Genomic DNA, 17,753 nt, shown 5'->3' with positions numbered 1-17,753 from the left:
GGGAAAATGCTCGCTGCTGAGCAAGCTTAATAACCACATCAGCTGCTCTCTTCGTTCTTCCACAGTCACATTATTACCATGTCTTCGCTTGGATGCCAGCCTTTTAATTCTTGCAACAACCTTGAGAAGTTTTAACCCAAGATGAAAATCGGCTCAAAAGCATCGAGCACACTGTTGGAGTCACTGGTGTTAGTGGTGGCTACATTCACTTGAACTGCTCTAACTTCAGGGTCACCGACCAGAAGTTCAGTGGAGTAGTTTGGTCTAGGTTTCACCTCTTGCTCCCACAGGAATTTGGGTCCTGACATCCAGCTTGTTGAGGAGATATTGGAGACATGTAGGCCTCTAGATGCATGGTCAGCTGGTTTCTCTGACGTCTCAACGTAATGCCACTGACCAGGGTCTGTTTTTTCCTTAATCACTTGCAGGCGATTTGCGACAAACACATGAAAATCTTCTAGCATCATTATTGATGTATGCCAGCACAACTTGAGAGTCTGTCCAAAAGAACTCCTCATCAATTTTCATTTCAAGTTCAGTTTTCAACATGACGCTCATTCTGGCAGAGATTACAGCAGCTGAAAGCTCCAGCCTCGGAATGCTCAAGATTTTTATGGGTGCCACTCTTGCTTTGGCCATCACAAGGCTGCAGTGTATTTCATTTCTGTCATTAATGTACCGTACATAGGAACATGCACCATAACCCACATTACTAGGCGTCCGAGAAGTAGTGCATTTCTGTCCTTACAATGTTGCCAAAGTTGTGTGGGTGTGATAGCATCTGGATATCTTTACTTCTTTCAGGTTTTGGAGGCCACCTTTCCACTCCTCCCACCGTGAATGTACATCCTCAGAAAGGGGCTCATCCCATCCCTTGGCCCGTGCGACACAATTCCTGCAAAATGCACTTCCCATAGCAAGTCAAAGGGGGCGACAAAGCCTAGAGGGTCGTACAAGGAGGCGATAACTGAGAGAATACCCCGGCGAGTAGCAGGTTGGTCCCTTAAGTTGATATTAAAACTGAAGGTGTCATCTTCTATTGACCACTGAATGCCAAGTGCACATCCGACTGATGTCACATCCAAGCCAAAATCATGGGATTTAGCAGTTGTCACCCTTTCTGAGGGATCAACACAGCTGAGAACCTCTTGGGCCTATTTGAGTTGAACTTATGTAGGCGCAAACCTCCTCTTTTGCACAACCTTTGTGCTTCAACAATCAAGTCTTTAGCTTCCTTGATTGAACAAACACTGGTTAGGCCGTCATCTACATAAAAAGTTCTTCTCGATAAAGGCTGAGGCTGAAGGTATGAACAGATCTGTATTGCTGTGCTAATACTTAAGGCCGAAGTTGGCACAACCAGGGGATGAGGCAGCACCAAAAAGATGGACGGCCATCTGGTATTCTTGGGGTTCTGTTTCCAAATCTCCATGCTCCCACCACAAAAACCTCAGATAGTTTCGAACTCGAGATGGAACAAAAAACTGATGAAACATCCTTTCAATATCACATACAACAGCCACAGCTTCCTTCCGGAAGCGACAGAGGACTCCCACCAGTGAATTAATTAAGTCTGGACCGGTCAGGAGAGTATCATTGAGGGAGACTCCACGGAACTTTGCTGAGCAATCAAAAACCACCCTTAACTTGTCTGGTTTTTGTGGGTGGTATACACCGTGGTGCGGTATGTACCACACAGTATCTCTCTCAGCAGGGGGGGGGACTGGTTCAGCGTCTCCTCTGCTGATGGTTTCTTCCATAAAGGTTTTATAATGATCATGATACTGTTTATTGTTCTTCAATTTCCTCCTCAAAGATTGCAGACGGACAAGGGTCAATCTTTTGTTATTTGGTAGTGATGGTGGAATGCTGCTCTTAAAGGGGAGGGGGAGCTCATAATGTGTGTCTTCTCTCTGCTTTATGTTGTCGCTTAGGAGTTGGATGAAGCGAACATCATCTTGTGACACATACCTGTCTTCATATCCCTTCTCATTAAAGTCAGACTCAAGAATTTTAAGAACATCAGTGACTGATGGAGTTGGTATTTCCTTCGCTGCAATTCTGTGCACGAAGCTCTGGTTTCCCAGTCTGTCGAGATGGGGATTAGATGAGCCTGTTATACTCCACCCAAGCTCGGTTCTCTGTGCAAAGGGTTCGTTTCCATCACCTCTGATGACCTCCAGAGGGGCCAGTGCTAATGGACAATCATATCCAATTAGTAACACCACTTCACAGGTCTTGCAGTGGTGGAAGTTTGTCAGCTAGGTGTCTCAGGTGTGGCCACTGCAGAGCTGTCTTGGCAGTTGGAATATGAGATCTGTCCACTGGGATAAAATCCCTGGAGTAAGCCTTATGTAGCTGAATGTGGGTTTCAGAATGAATTCCTCTAATTTGCAGCCCATGGGAAATCTTGCTCGATATGATTAGTGTCGACAGCTGTCATTGTGCTTAGCTTCAGTTGAACAGATGATGCGTTCACATTAAGTTCCTTGAGCAAATCCTCCAAAATAAAGGTTGAGTCGCTCTGAGTGTCAAGTAAAGCATAAGTGAGCAGCTCTCTGTTTGGTTCTTTCACTGATGACAAAAATACAGGTACAATATTAGAGGTGGAGGAAGAACTTTGAGTCACGGCATGGGACTAATACAGTGTGGATTTCCTGACTTCTGCTGTCCTCTGTGGAAGTAGAATTTTGCTCCAAAGCTGCCATAGATGCAGTTCCCCTTTCTTTCATGCAGGCAGTAGGATGACGCCGGCCGCATGCACTACATGTGTGTCGCCTTTTGCAGTCCTTTATGACATGGCCCTTCCACAGACAGCCAAAACAAAGTTGGTTTTCTCGAATGAATGTCCTTTTATCTTCCATGGATTTCTCTGCAAAGGTAGGGCACTTAGCTATTCCATGCATTTCGTCCTCACACACTAAGCAAGGTGGTTTTGACTTAAAATAAGTTTGTTTGTGGGTCACAGCAGAGGGGTTATTAGACTGGGCGCTTGTATTTAGAGTACTTGCTCTTTTGGGTAGTCTGTCATCCATGGCCTTGGAGTTAATCAGGAATGGGGATGCAATGGGGTTTGCATGCTATTCGGGCTTCCTTTTGTATAAAATCTGTAAAACGAGAAAAGCTTGGATAATCACCAGATGCATCCAACTCATCCACAACGATTCTACTCCATCTGTGCACAATCCAATCTGGTAACTTCTTAAGTAGTTTATGATTTTCCTCACAGTCATTTAAGATGTCTAGCCCTTAACATGGGGCATGGCCTCAGCACAGCCCTTTAGGAAGTCTGCAAATTCTCTAAGGGCTGGAGGGTCGCTTCCACTAATTTTGGGCCATTTCAAAAGTCTATCGCGGAAGGCCTTTTGGGACGATAAAGGGATTTCCATATCTTTCCTGCAACAATGCCAAGGCGCTATAATAAGCATCTTCAGAATTCCGGTAAAAGAATCCCTCCACAGCCTTGCGTGCTTCTCCTGAGAGATAATGTTTAAGATAGAGCATTTTTTTCACAGGCTGGGAGGGGCTTCTGGTCAATAAGGGCCATGAAGGAGATCTTCCAGTCAATAAATTTTAAGGGGTCACCAGTGAATGTTATTAATTCAGGGGGAGACAGCCTGCTACACTTAAAGAGCTTGCAATGGCTTGGGCTAAACTGACTGTGTCTTGACTTGTTGTTTCAGGAGAGATCTGAGAAAGAAATGGAGCAGCCCGTGGGTTTAGCGAATAGCTGGACTCCACCCTTTGATGACAGAGTGAATCTCAGCAGGCCCGCTCTCTTCTTCCTGATTCTTCTTCACACTGCCTTCAAGATTTTTATAGGCTCTTACCCGGGCTGCTGCTACTTCCACCTCGTTTTCAGCTTCCAGCTGTCTTAACTTTAACTTCTCCTCTTCTCGTTTAAAAGCATTTCAGCCTCCTTCTGCCTTATTTCTGCCAGCATTTTTGCTTCACTCTGCTTCCATTCATTTTCCATTTGACACAATTTTACTTGGTGAACTTGTATTTTTTGCATTGCCTTGACTTCTCCAGTTTTACTAAAAGCTCTGCTTCAGCTTCGGCTCGTTTGCTGGAAAACCATAGAGAGGGAGGAGTGGACCGAAGGTGTCTTTGTTTTCTGCATTTCCTTCGCATATCCAGATTTTACTGAGGGTTCTGCTTCAGCTTCAGTTTGTTTACTAGAGGACGCCTTTGAGATTTACTGTTTCTGTGTCGGTGTATCCAAAATGGAGCCATGTTCATTTTTATTTAATATCTCCTTACCCTCTCCTTCTCCAGTTCATCATTAAACATGTTTTCATAGTTCCTTTTTCTTTTACAAACAAGATCACAGATCTCCATTGTGAGGGAGATGCAGGCGTCCATTTTCTTGGTAATTTCTGGGGTGGAGGTGCAGTTGCGTCTGATAGGCTCATAGAATCACACACTGTCTCATGTTCGGCTTTTATGTTTTGTTGAATACTGTCAAGGTCGTCCAATGCGCAGAATCCCTTCAGTTTTGTTCTGGAGTCTCTTGCTATTTGTTTCCAAGAGCTGTATGCTTTTATGAAGTCTTTCTCATGTTGTTTAGCCCTCTCTTTCTCGCAGCTCCCGACCCCTTGTCTGTTAAAGTTCTTTCACGGGAGCTGGAACCTGGATGATTGACCATTAATGTTGTCCATCTTTTGTGATTTGAGTGACATTTTATGAGGCTTATTGTATTAAAGGTTTGTGTTCAAATAACTGGGCTGTGGTTCATTTAGTTCACAAGGTGATGCCTTCACACATTATTTAACAATAAAATATCATAACTGTAGCCAAATGAACACGCAACAGCTATGAGCATAAAAACTTATATTGCTCTTTACCCTTTCAACATTTTCATGTAAAGAGACATTGTAAGTGTATCATTCACGGATAAAATACATGGGCTACTGTGGCCTTTACCGTGTATTTGACTCTTAAACCCTTGAAACATTTAATTTCTACTTCATGTTTATTCTTGACATTTAACTCAAAAACAACATTCAGTGCGTTGCTCCATTTTCTTTCTTTCTCCCGTTTCTTTATTATTTCAGTCCAGTGTCTCTTACTGCATTTGGCTGTACCTTTAGAAGATGGGTTACTGTTCATTTACTGCGTGAGTGCCAAAGTGCAGGCTGCGTGGGCTGTGTCGGCTGCTGACGAAGGACGACGAGGATGGCTCGGACGTGATGGTCAAGTTTTCACTGTAGCGGCCCTTGGTTCCCCAAGAAAAGAGGCGGAGAGTTCCTTACGGGTGCATGAGTTTATTTCTTTGGTGTAGCACCGTGAAAACTTGTTCCACAAACCAAGGGGCTAATAGGAGGATGGAAGGTGCCGTCTATACTGTGTGTCACTGTCTCCTGATAACAGAACAAAACCAAACCATAAGGGAACCTACACCAACACAAAAATTACAAATAATTCAACAAAGAAAACTCACTCAACGAGCCACGGACATGCTTCAAACAAAGCCAGCAGCACAAACACTGAGCCAACCAGGGGAGAACAAAGGGAGGATGGTGGTGATGCGCACAGGTGAGCGCACACACCCACAGGAAGAGCTTACAGGTAACAGTGGCCTCCTCCCTTTTATACCCCAGAAAACTGACCACTAGATGGCAGTGATACACTGACTTTTACAGGCACTTGAGTGAGAAAAATAAAAGGGGGAATCAGCAGACAAGACACAGGAAGGCTGAGATGGCAGCTCAAAACAATTACTATCATTTACACTCATCCCATCAAAATTATGTGTTCAGTCTTTCAAAATTGTCCGGCCATAAACCAGCTGACCCCGACCGAATGTAAAGTTTCATTTTGCAGGAAAAGTTAGAGGTTTTGCCCATTGTGTGTGTGTTTTTGGATTTGTATGTATAGAGTTCTGAGAGTATGAGGCATGCTTTCAGAAAATGTGTGTAAACAATCGAGAAAAACTGTAACATAACATAACATGGATACCTCATGAAAGAGGGAAGAAAAAGTTAAAAACATTTAAAACATGAGACAAATACACACAATGCCTCTAATAATTAGCTATTTTATGTAGGTTCAGTAGGTCTGCTATTTACTTGCCTCAATCTTTTAAGCTTTTATATTTCATGTGATTTCTTGAATTTAACATACACATGAACAAGTTTAAACACTAAATGTATTTGAGTAAACCAGAAAACTAATTATATGATGTATTTCTATTTATTTATTATGACTTTATGTGCTCTAACTGGTGTGTTTTTTGTGCCAACCGCTGCTGTACACTGAATTGCCCCTTGGGGGACAAGCTTAATCAATCAATCAATCAATCAATCAATCAATCAATCAATCAATCAATCAATCAATCAATCAATCAATCAATCAACCAATCAATCAATCAATCAATGATTTGTATGTAAATCATAGTGTACTGTTTGCATTACTGTATGTTTTGGTCTTGTATGATACATAAAAAACAAACATTTATTCATATATACATTGTTTCAATTTTAAGACTGGCACAGAAAAACAGTTGCAGATTATTAAATGACAATTTGATCAATGACAATGTTGCTATGAAGTCTCTTTGTGTCTTAGGATATCGTGACTGCAGCAACTAAAACAGTGGCCTACATCAGCTGGCCCTGGTTCTGAGAAAGCTTATGTGATGAAGATACATCCTTCACTGAGAACTGTTACCAGACATGACCACAAGATGGCAGCACAACCCACAGAAAGAAAGGAGTATGCACACAGGTCCTCAAACCTGGCAGGAAGCTCACCACAGGGTACAAAAATAATCCTATTCGCCATTTATTATTTGTGATATTAATGCTTATTAACGGAGATTTCTATATTTAAAATAAAGGCGGCTTATTAATATGCCATGTATTGAACCCCTCTATTCACTGCAAATAAAATACGGAATTTACTGAAGAAAATGTCACATTGAAAAAGGCTTTGCGACATTGAGCTCTGGGCCAGTTTTCCTTTGTGGAGGACCACATTTGGTTGTACAGCCTGTATACGTAGAGTAAAGCCTTAATAAAGGCAACATGGCATCAGTTCAAAAAGTGAGAAGGTAAACTCTGAAGGGCTCCAGCCTGGTGTCAGATAAAAAACAGTAGTAGGGTATATGTTAGTGAAAACCACAGTAAGATGAGACTGATGTGTTAGTTTGTGGATGTGTCACAAAACTGCAGCAAGTAAATAACAAGTGTGTAGACGGGCTTTAGTAATGCATATGTTCACAGTTTACCATCCCAAGGGTTAAATTAGAAAGCCGTTCATGCCTCACACCCCCAAAACCAAACAAGTAATTTCTTACCATTCTCTGGAAGCAAATCAGGCCTGCCCTTCGTCTCCCTAATGTGAGCACTGTCTTATACAGTCGAACAATTACAACAGTGCATTATCCAACTCACTGACTGTAATTCAATTAACTTCCTCCCCCTGGCTTCATCCACCCGGATAATACACACATTAATTAACAACGGGATCCAATATCGGCTGTTCTGCGCCTCCACTTATTTTCATTTTCCATAAAAAGGTCAAAGCAGCCACTTCCACTGAAGACAATTGGTAGAAGTGTGTAGTAATGGATTACACTTATATATCACCAAGGCTCAGGGTGTGTGTGTGTGAGAGAGAGAGAGATGAGGAGCAGTGGGGATGTTAGCCTGCTGGTAGGCAGAGGCTGAGGACAAGAGGAGAAGCGCTGACACAGCTGTTATGCACATCCATCAGAGGTGTCGTTTCACTAAACTCATAAAGCCAAATCCCTCTGGAGTGGCAGCAAACATTTCAGGAGGGCAGAACAATCTCATTGGTTTCATTTCTCTGCAGACAGAACAGACTCTTTGGCTATGTTAAATCTCAATGACTCATTTCTTCATATTTTCTCTGGGTTTAAAAGAAGCCCAGAAAATCGTGGCGAGGCATTTAGCCACTTCAATTTACCGCCTCCATGGTCTGTGTCTAAGGCCAAAGTAGCCATACTTTTAAATAAGTAAACTAATTGCCCACAACATTTAAAACAAATCAGATCATATTAAATAGCATTACACTTGCTGCTGTTTACAAGGACCTTAAGTTGGTCCTTAAACTGATCTGGATTGATATGGTCCTGTGGTGTGTGTGTGATTTACAGCACCACACAGCTCCCTGCTGAGTCTTGAACCTGCTTCCTCCATATGTTGCAAATCTCCATTAAGATGCATGAGAATCAGCTGGAGGGCAAGAAAGACAATTGACATGAAAAGATATGGAATCGGACTAATAGGAAAAAGCAATTCAGAAAAACAAGAATGCAGATTAAAGCCTGACTGAAAAATTAGCTGCGCTGAAGTATTGTCCGATGTCAATTCAGTGCAAATACGTCGGCACAGAAAGACATGGTTTTGAAATGCATCACCATTCCATAGTACAGCAGTGGTTTGCATTGATTTACTGTCTTGACCATTTCTTGGTCATAATTGCTACAAACCAACAAATTCAAAGCAACCTTATGAAAAAAAAATCCCATTTTGTTATATGTTGCATTTTAAATACAGCCCATAACAAAATGATCATGATGATAATCTGGTGACTACAGCAGGGGGGCAGCTGAGGCTCAGGGTGTTGACTAATCGGTGGGCTGATCTCCACCTCCTCCAAGCCATGTGTTGAGGTGTCCTTATGAAACTCAACCCCACGTTGCACTGATGGCTGTTTATACAGTGTAAGAGTGTGTGAAATGTTGTAAGACTAAAGAAGCGATATATAACTGCAGCTCATTTTTTTTTTTTTTTAAAGTATATATTTTTCGGCTTTTTGCCTTTATTTGATAGTGATGACAGTAGAGATAGACAGGAAATGGGGAGGCAGAGAGAGGGGGAATGACACGCAGGAAAGGTCTGCCCGACGCGGGATTCGAACCGGGGACGCCTGCGGCGAGGACTGTAGCCTCTACATGGGGCGGCCGCTCTACCCACTGCGCCACGCACCGCCCATAACTGCAGCTCATTTACAGATGATTTGATATTACTTATAGTATATAGCTTCACTGTACCAATCGCACCAAGCATCAATGTAATTAGAAAATTAAATAACAAGGAACCCACACACCCTGATGCTGAGACTTTGACTGCTGCAAATCATGGATCTGTGCTTACAAAATATTACCATCATATTGAACATCCCAGTCACCAGAACATTCTTGATGATGCATTACAAGAGATCTGGGATGCCAATCAAGCTGATTACCCTAGCACATGTAGAGTTAGATGTGTTTATTGTGTTCTGCCTTGTTTTCCCTGCAGCTCCACTCAGGCCCTGATCGCTAAACAAGATCCACCTGGCCTGGGAGTAAAAGCAGAAGACTGTGATTAACATGGGGACTGATGGGCCTGGGTTGGTTTTGTTCTGACTCCTTGTTGTTTTAAATTAGTGTCCAATATTTTTAGCAGTGTCTTTTTGTGGGCATTTTGGGTGTGCACCCTTAACAAAAGTTGAGCTGTAACCGAATGTAGTAGCTGTAGACTGTGTCTACTAACTAAACCCCTTGGTAAGGCCCATAACAATGAGGACAACTAGTCTGTTAGAGAGTAAAACTTTTTTTAAATTTACATTAGAGGTAACATTCTGTAGGTGATTGACGGAACATGAATCAAGTCAACTGACTGGGCAATATGAAAATAAAAGAACATGCAATTAAAACACACTATCAATAAAACCATGCAGATACAACCTCACATGCCCAGCCTCTGTCTTTCTATAACCCAACCACTACTACAATATGCTTTGGCTCAGATTTACAGTCAGCTAAAAATAAAATCAATAAAATCAAAGGAAAACCATAATAAAACGGCTGACAACGGCACCATGCACCAATCTCTGAAATGACAAAAAGGAATTACTCTCCAACAATGCACATCAACAATGTTAAAAGCATTAAACAAACATTAAACAAAAACATAAAAGCACATTACCCCGATTGTTTGTGGCCAAACTCCTGCTGTCATCTCTGCCTGACGGTGCGTTAGGCCTCCATCACTGTGACTATATGTGAGATAATGTTTAAGTCTCTGACATAAGTTATTTTAAAACAATTTAAGGTTCCTGCTGTACATACCCTTACTTGTGGCTTTTCTGCGCACGAGAGAACAAAGGACAAACACGCCTTGCTGTCTGTAGGACACCAACACACCTTGCTGTCTGTGCAGCACAGCTCCTACTAGTGTGTGAGCTGGGAGTTAGACACAGCTGGTTACCGACTTCCCCCTGTCATACCGACTTCCCCCTGTCACACCAACACAGAACAGGATTCTTCACTGAATGAAGACGTGTACTGCAACATCAGTACTTTCCTATTGACACCATAGAACACACCAATAAACAATTAGAGATACAGTATATAAACAATATGCTGGGAGGCCTACATCAGATCACAGGCTATAACAACCATGGAAATAACCAACTCTACTGTCACCTTACCTGAACTCAATAAATTCTATTACCTCCTCAAGACCTGCAGCAGTGGCCACACTCTCACTCAGATACAAAAACCCCAACTGGCTGACATACACAGAGAGTTAACCCCTGCAAAGCGGCGAGTCCAGATAACATCCCTGCGTGGGCCTGCGGTAGCTACATGTGCTTCAGAAGCGGCTGACGCTTTCACCTCCATCTTTAACCTGTCTCTTGCACATGCCTGCGTTAAAACCACCACCGTCACCCCGCTTCCCAAAAGGAGCCCTTTTATTTGCCTGAATGAACACCGGCACTCACTCCAATCATTATGAAGTGCTCTGAGAGAGATGTGGCCCACGTCCAGAGTAATACACCTGAGTCACTGGTCACCCCTGTAGTGAAAGTACCCTCCCACCCCCCACCCCCACAATAAATAAATAGATTAATTTTTTTTTTTAAAAGCACGTACACACGGCCCTCTCCCACCTAGAATAGAACAGTGCTTATGTCAGAACACTCCTCACTGATTACAGCTCAGCTCAGTCCTCCACCACCAACTCAAAAACAAACTGCACAACCTTGGTCTTAACCCAGTGACCAGCTGATTTCCTCAGTGGCAGACCAAAGTGCAGACCATAAACAATGTGATAATGAACACTGGCACCCAACAAAGATGTATCCTCAGCCCTACCTCCATGGGTGACATGGTTGAGGATGACACTGTCTGGAAATGTGGTGATAACACCACAGTCACTGATGACTTTGATGACTGGGGGGGTGATGACTCATCGTACAGGAGAGAGGTGACATGGTGGGACAACAGTGTCTCCAAGACCAGGAAGATGATGGTGGACATGAGGAAGTGCAAAATTGTTCCGAAAAAAATTAAGTAAGTCTATATAAGCTTGTTTGTAACGGAAGCTCCTCTTCCTTGTCCGTCCAAATCTCGCGAGAATTTTTTTCGGAACAATTTCGCATTTCGGGGCTTCAATACAAGAGGGACATTACAGACGAGCAGCATGGAGGTATTTGGATGTTTTTTGGTGTGTCTTTTTGTTATGAAGACAGTTGGTATCCATTTGCAACCGTTATATGGACATGCACTGCTACGCCGAGACCCCCTGTAACTCAGAGAAGCCACGGAGGACTCTGAAACTTCTCCCAGCCCTTAGTCCACATGAGGGAGAGTAGATAATGAGTGAAATTTGAATTTTGGGTGGACTATTCTTTTAACAGCTTTAAACTCCTGGGTGCCCACATCAGTGATGACCTGTGACACCCACCAATGGAAGAAGCTCCACTCTACCCCACAAGCAGGCCTGTGTCTATGGGGGTGTGGAAGGTGCCACTGCACCAGTGAGCTCCACTTGGACATCGATCTGGAGTCATGACTGGCTGATGTGTGCGACTGAGGAAGGATGATCAGATCTGTACGTCTTACATCAAAAGTGGAAATTCCCAGGACAAACATGACATGAGAGAGGAAGACAAAGGGAAACACACACACGCACACACACACACACACACACACACACACACACACACACACACACACACACACACACACACACACACACACACACACACACACACACACACACACACACACCCCACTACAATCACACACAAGAGCAGAGAGCAAGGCAGAACAATAGCAGTGTGTGTGTGTGTGTGTGTTTGTGTGTTTGGGGGGGGTTGGAAATGGGGTCAGGGCAGTCTCGTTCATCCCCATTCAATGCGCCAACCTAATTACTAGAGGAGAGGGAAACAGTAATTAGCAGCGAGTCTCACCTCGTTAATCACAAAGGGCTCCTTCGCTCTATTTATATCTGATTAATGGCTTGCTTAAGCACAGCGAGATATTTATGTTTCTGTTAATTGTCCGCAGCTTGTATCCGCTACGCACACCCCCGACTGACACACACAATGATGCACATGCAGACACACCTCCACTGCACCTACCTCGTCTCATTACAGACTACTGCTCACTGTTTTGGTCAAACAGTCAATGCTGTTAAAAGACTATAATTTGTCTCATAACTGATTGTTTCTCAGTCGTAATCAGCCAATTTACGTCTGGATCCCTTGTTTGCCATTTTTCTGCTTTCAGGAGGGAACCTTTTCTTCTCACTTTTTATTCCTTGTTTTGGGTATTTTGGTGACTCTCCATGAACTTAACTGCACTTAAGTGGGAGAAGAGGCTCAGCAGAATAATCAAGCGATGCAGTGATGTTGGTGTTTCAGCCCCAGTGGTGTCTGTCTGATCAGAAAATGTCATGAGAGCAAAAGTGCATTATGTAATCTTTTTAACATTGTGCATTACTACTGTTTTTCCACCCAAAAAGCATGAACACTTTGTTTTACCCATAACAGATAAAAGGGAATAAGATAAATGTAGATAAATAAACCTGTCAAAAAAACTTAAAGTTTTGTAAGAACAAGAAAATCAAAGAGATGTCACCCTCCCTTGGTTTTTTCTCCTGGAGGAATGAATTCACATTGGGAAACTGGATAAAATCTGGACTGAATATTTATGGCTCTGGCAGGATAGATGAGTCTTTGAGGATGTTGGAACTGTTCAGAACTGTGAGAGAAGTTGTGAGAAATACACCTGCCAGTATTCCCAGGCAACTGGAAGTATCCCAGGAACTAAAAGGTTCATTCAGCGCATTGGCAGCTGCGTTTCCACAGCAGTCTAAAAGTTGCTCCGTCAGTTGTACAAATTTCTTCAGATTATTTTAGTTTGTCAGAAATTACCAACTTTACTTTCTTCCATGGTGGAAAATCGACTTTCCAGCGGTGAGAACAAACAAAGAGGACACAGACTAAATAAACAATATGATTTAAAACATAAATGCAGCACAAATAAAACTATAACAAATCAATTCAGAAAAACACATTTTTGTTGGTATCTGAGGGCCAAAGCAGTAATTGTGGTAAACTTTTCACTACTGTGGAAAATGCTAACGTACTTGACCTGTCAACAGGTGCATCCTGAATGTTCCCCAGACAAATGACATCTGGGCAGTTTACTACGGGCCGAGGACCAGGCCCACATATGAACCCTGGTTCTTGGACCAGAGGATCCTGGAGCTCTGGTTAAGTTCCTGAGTTCTTGATCTCCTAAGATTGAAATGGTGTTAATATTCAGACACAATGAGAGACAGGACATGTTTTATCTGCAATAATGCTGTGTATTTGCTTGTGATTGAATTTCTTCCTGCAATGATTTTCGACTCATGACTCAAACAGATCTTTTACAGAAGGTAAAAGAGGTAATGAGTTGTGCTCAACACCCACCAACGGTGCAGTCATCTTCTGTAAATGTACTCTTGTGGTGCTTTACCATGACTGTGCTTTGCTCCATGTGCCAGTGATTTCTGCAAATAAGCCCCTCAGTGTCATCCACCGGCCTTGCATGTCTCTGAGCAGTGGGAGGAAACAGAAAAGGGCAGGGGCTGGGATTTAAACCAGGAGCTGAGGTGATGTTAACCACTTCAGCAGGCTCTTACGGCTAATTGTACCTCGGGGGAGAATCCAAAAAACTTGCTCCTTAGCCACAACCTCTGACTGAAAGCCAGAGCAGAGTGATGGAGCACACAAATGAAGGTGCTTTGACAGATCTCCGATGTTTGAGAGGAACTGTCTTCTCCATCTTGTCATGTGTGTCTCTGTCTGACTGGCTGTGACAGGTGCAGAAGCTCACGGAGAGACATAAATGGAAAAACAGTACGAAACATCTGTTAATAGACGAGCCTCTGATGGGCGCGCTGTGTATTTTTTCCCTCCTCTTCTCCCTCTGTTTCCTGCTATCTATCCAACATTCCAGCACAGCTTTGCCAAGCTCAGTCGCTCGTTGTGATGGGAAGGGAGGCATAATGGGAGAGGATCAAAGAGCTAAACGAGGGGCTAAAGATACTGAAGCAGATTAGCGGTGCTTCCAACAATGCCGACAGCTGCTCATAACCACGCTGGGCCTAAAGATATTGTTTCAGATTAGCTGCAGCGCTACAATACCCAGGCAGCTGCCGTCTGCTGCCCATAATACAATAGGAGAGGGAGGATCAGCGCGCACACTGAAAAACATGTGTTATCATCACAAAGGGATTGTCAGCTTCAAACGCCTTACATCCCTCCGCCATCCCTCAGGATCAAACAGGCTGTTGGCTGGCAGTTATCACAGAGCTCTCTTCTAGTCTAGTCACATCCCTGTTCTCCACTCTTCACTCTCCTTCCCTCGCTTCTCTCTTTTCGCCCCCTCTCTCTCTCTTGCTCCCTCTTTCTCAGCAGGCCTAATCTCAATCATTGTTATCCTCCAAGCCATCGTCGTTCATAATGTGCTCCTGACATCGCTGACGGACAAATAATCAAGACAATCCCCTTTGTCTGGAGTTTGTCTCCATCTCCTGCTCCCTCCCTTTCAAAATGATCAACAACACAGGATCTTATTGTGGAGCTCTTGATATATCTCAAAGCGAGACATTGTTTGCCTGAATTCTCTGACAACCTCAGAGCCATACTCAGCATCATAAAGAGCGAAATGTCTGAAACAGATAGGGGCGCGCTTTGTTCTTTATTGTAATGGATGAACTCTCTAACTCAATCTGCCGCGTCCTAAACAGGCGGGAGCTGAATGCATTTGCTGATATGAATGTGCCATATTATGAGGCAACAATTACAAGAATTAGATGAGAATTGTGTTTGGCAAAAAGAAAGAAGAAGAAGAAGAAACAGAATCACAGTAATCACATTCCTTTACACGGGAGATCTTTTTCATCGCCGCTCTCCTCACTGATTGTTTTTGCCTCTCCTCACTCAGGAGTGATTTCCCAAGTCACACAGACACATAAAAATGAAGAAAGAGAAACAATAGAAATTGTTATTATACTTAAATCATCTCTAATTTTTCATTTTCACCTGACTTGGTGATTCCTCAGTGAACTAAAAGTTGAGAGAGGCGAGCTTAGAGACAGGCAGATTATTTCTTTTATATGACAGTTTATCTTTATTTAAAACACGCTGTGTGTTATTATTTATGGTCTTATCGTGTTTTGAACACTGCACTTTCAACTCCTAATGTCATCCGCATCATAAGCAGCTTTGGGCTAGAGATAGAAAAGCATCTGCAGCAGCCAGATTTTGCCTCCAATGCAGTGCTAAATAAACATGAAGTTCTGTGTGTGTAAACATTTATCTGTAGGATACTGAGTCATTACATACATGTGTTTGGAGACTGAGAGACTGCACTGCACCGCTGACGACATTTTACGCTTAAAATGTTAAGAGCAAATGTGAATGTGATTGTTTTGCTTTTGCAAAGTTTCATTTATATTTCATTTCCCACTTTTTGTTGAATGCCTGTCTACTCATCATCCCAGTGTTCCATCATGTCTCCATCCACACAAATTACAATTTACACAGGGGTAATCAAATACCTGAAAAAGGTCAAATCTGATTATTTTATTACCTGTTTATTTTAAAAATGTTTAATTTTTAGGAGTCAGGAATTGAAGAGATAACTGTACTTTTATGCAGAAATTATCAACCTTAAACCCAAATACTGAATCCAAACCTGAAATACAAGGTTTGGCTCACATCTTTTTCACGTCTCTGAATTTATAGCTTGGAATATATACAGTAGGCAAAACTAATTTTCTATAATTGCTTTGCTGCATTAAATCTTTACTGATCAGGTGTAGATAATGATGGTTGGGATGAATATAAAGACAGAAAGATAAAGAGCAGTTTTTTAAATGCTCAAAATGCTGCACATTTCAGTGGCTTTTCAAAATCAGGAAAATTTCTCATGTCCACTTCACTCAGCAGGGGACAAGATGCAGACTTGAGATGTAAACTAGTGTGATTCATCAGGCAGATTTTTATTTCATAGTTGAAGCTGATCCTCCATCAGAAAACAAACTTTGGCCAAAACATTTGATAAAATAATCTGTGCCAAACCACATAATGTCTGTTATTCATAGTGCGTTTGATGCTGGAAGTGGAGGTGATGTTAATCATCTACACTTGGAAGCAGAGGAGCAGGGAGAGGACAGCGAACGCCTCTCTGGGTCCGTGAGCGAGTGTCCGTGGAGTTGCCATGGCGCCTGGGTTCCTCTCTTCCTCCAGTAGATGCCAGCAGTGAACCATTTAAAACGCCGCCACGTCTCTCCCCCTCTACACTGAGTGTGCACTGCATCTAACTGCTTTGGAGTTGGAGATGGTACAGATGGCTGGCCTAAACGCAACACTTATCCAGACATTTCACTGTTCGCAGAATGATATCAAAGTCAACTCAAAATGGAGGCTGTGCCATCAACTTGAAACAAATTCTAACACTTCCAACAAAATTGTATTGTGAGTAAAGTCGCCGCGGATTTGGTCAGTGTTCAGCACAGATGTCCCCCCTGTGTGTGTTTGCGTTAAATAAAAACTAGTGCTCACATCCTCTTAAAAATTCAGCTGTGGATTTTCAGGGATAAATGCTCACAGTTATAATGTTTTAATCCAGATTGGATTCAAACACATTTATTTAGTTCTGAGCGTGAGAGTTTAAAAAATGCTTTAAAAAAAGAAAGAGAGGGGGGAAAAAAAGAAAAAACACTGCACCAGGACAAAAACAAACACCCTAAATTATGAGTAAAATATGGGAGAACATCTATTTGATTCTGTCTTTTGGGCACTGAAGCCATGTCAAACTGATTAGTAACGTTTGGATCATTCTGCACCTAAAATTTTTGTACACAATTCCAGTTGAAAATAAAATACTTTTCCTCTCTTTTTATTTGTCTGCCCTTTTGTTCTAATCTTGACACAGACTGCAGTCACACAAGCTCTGATCAAAGTTATCAAATTTCCCACATGGGCTTGCAGACCTGCTGTCATTTTGATGTTAAGTTGCATCGCATTAATACGCGTAAATTAAAGAATACAAATTTATCCTACAATATTGTCTCCCCCTGCAGCTTAAAGGTGCGTGTGTGTAAATGTGATTTGAGATTTGTGCAACTTTACAAGGATGGCTTCATCGTTTACCTTCTTATAGCCTGAGTGTCTCTTTCCCTGCTCTGCTTTTTACTCTCATTTATTAGTTTCTACTAGTTTCTCGTTGCGCGTAGTTTTTGGGATGAAATATGTGTGAAACTACTCGCAGTACCTGCTGCTCACTCAACATGTTTACAGCTGCTTTTAGAAGTAACACTTTCTCTGAATATGTGTTTCTGTGCGTGAGGTCAACTGTGTGTGTTTGTGTGTGTGTGTGACCACCGTTTGAGCTCCAACAATAGGTTATCTGTGCCTATTTCTAGAGGGTGGGGCCCTGGAGACCTGGCCTC

The sequence above is a fragment of the Trachurus japonicus genome, chromosome 23 (assembly GCF_045865225.1).
Source record: "Trachurus japonicus isolate A0001 chromosome 23, Traja_1.0".
Lineage (NCBI taxonomy): Eukaryota > Metazoa > Chordata > Actinopteri > Carangiformes > Carangidae > Trachurus > Trachurus japonicus.
This window is presented reverse-complemented; position numbering follows the sequence as displayed.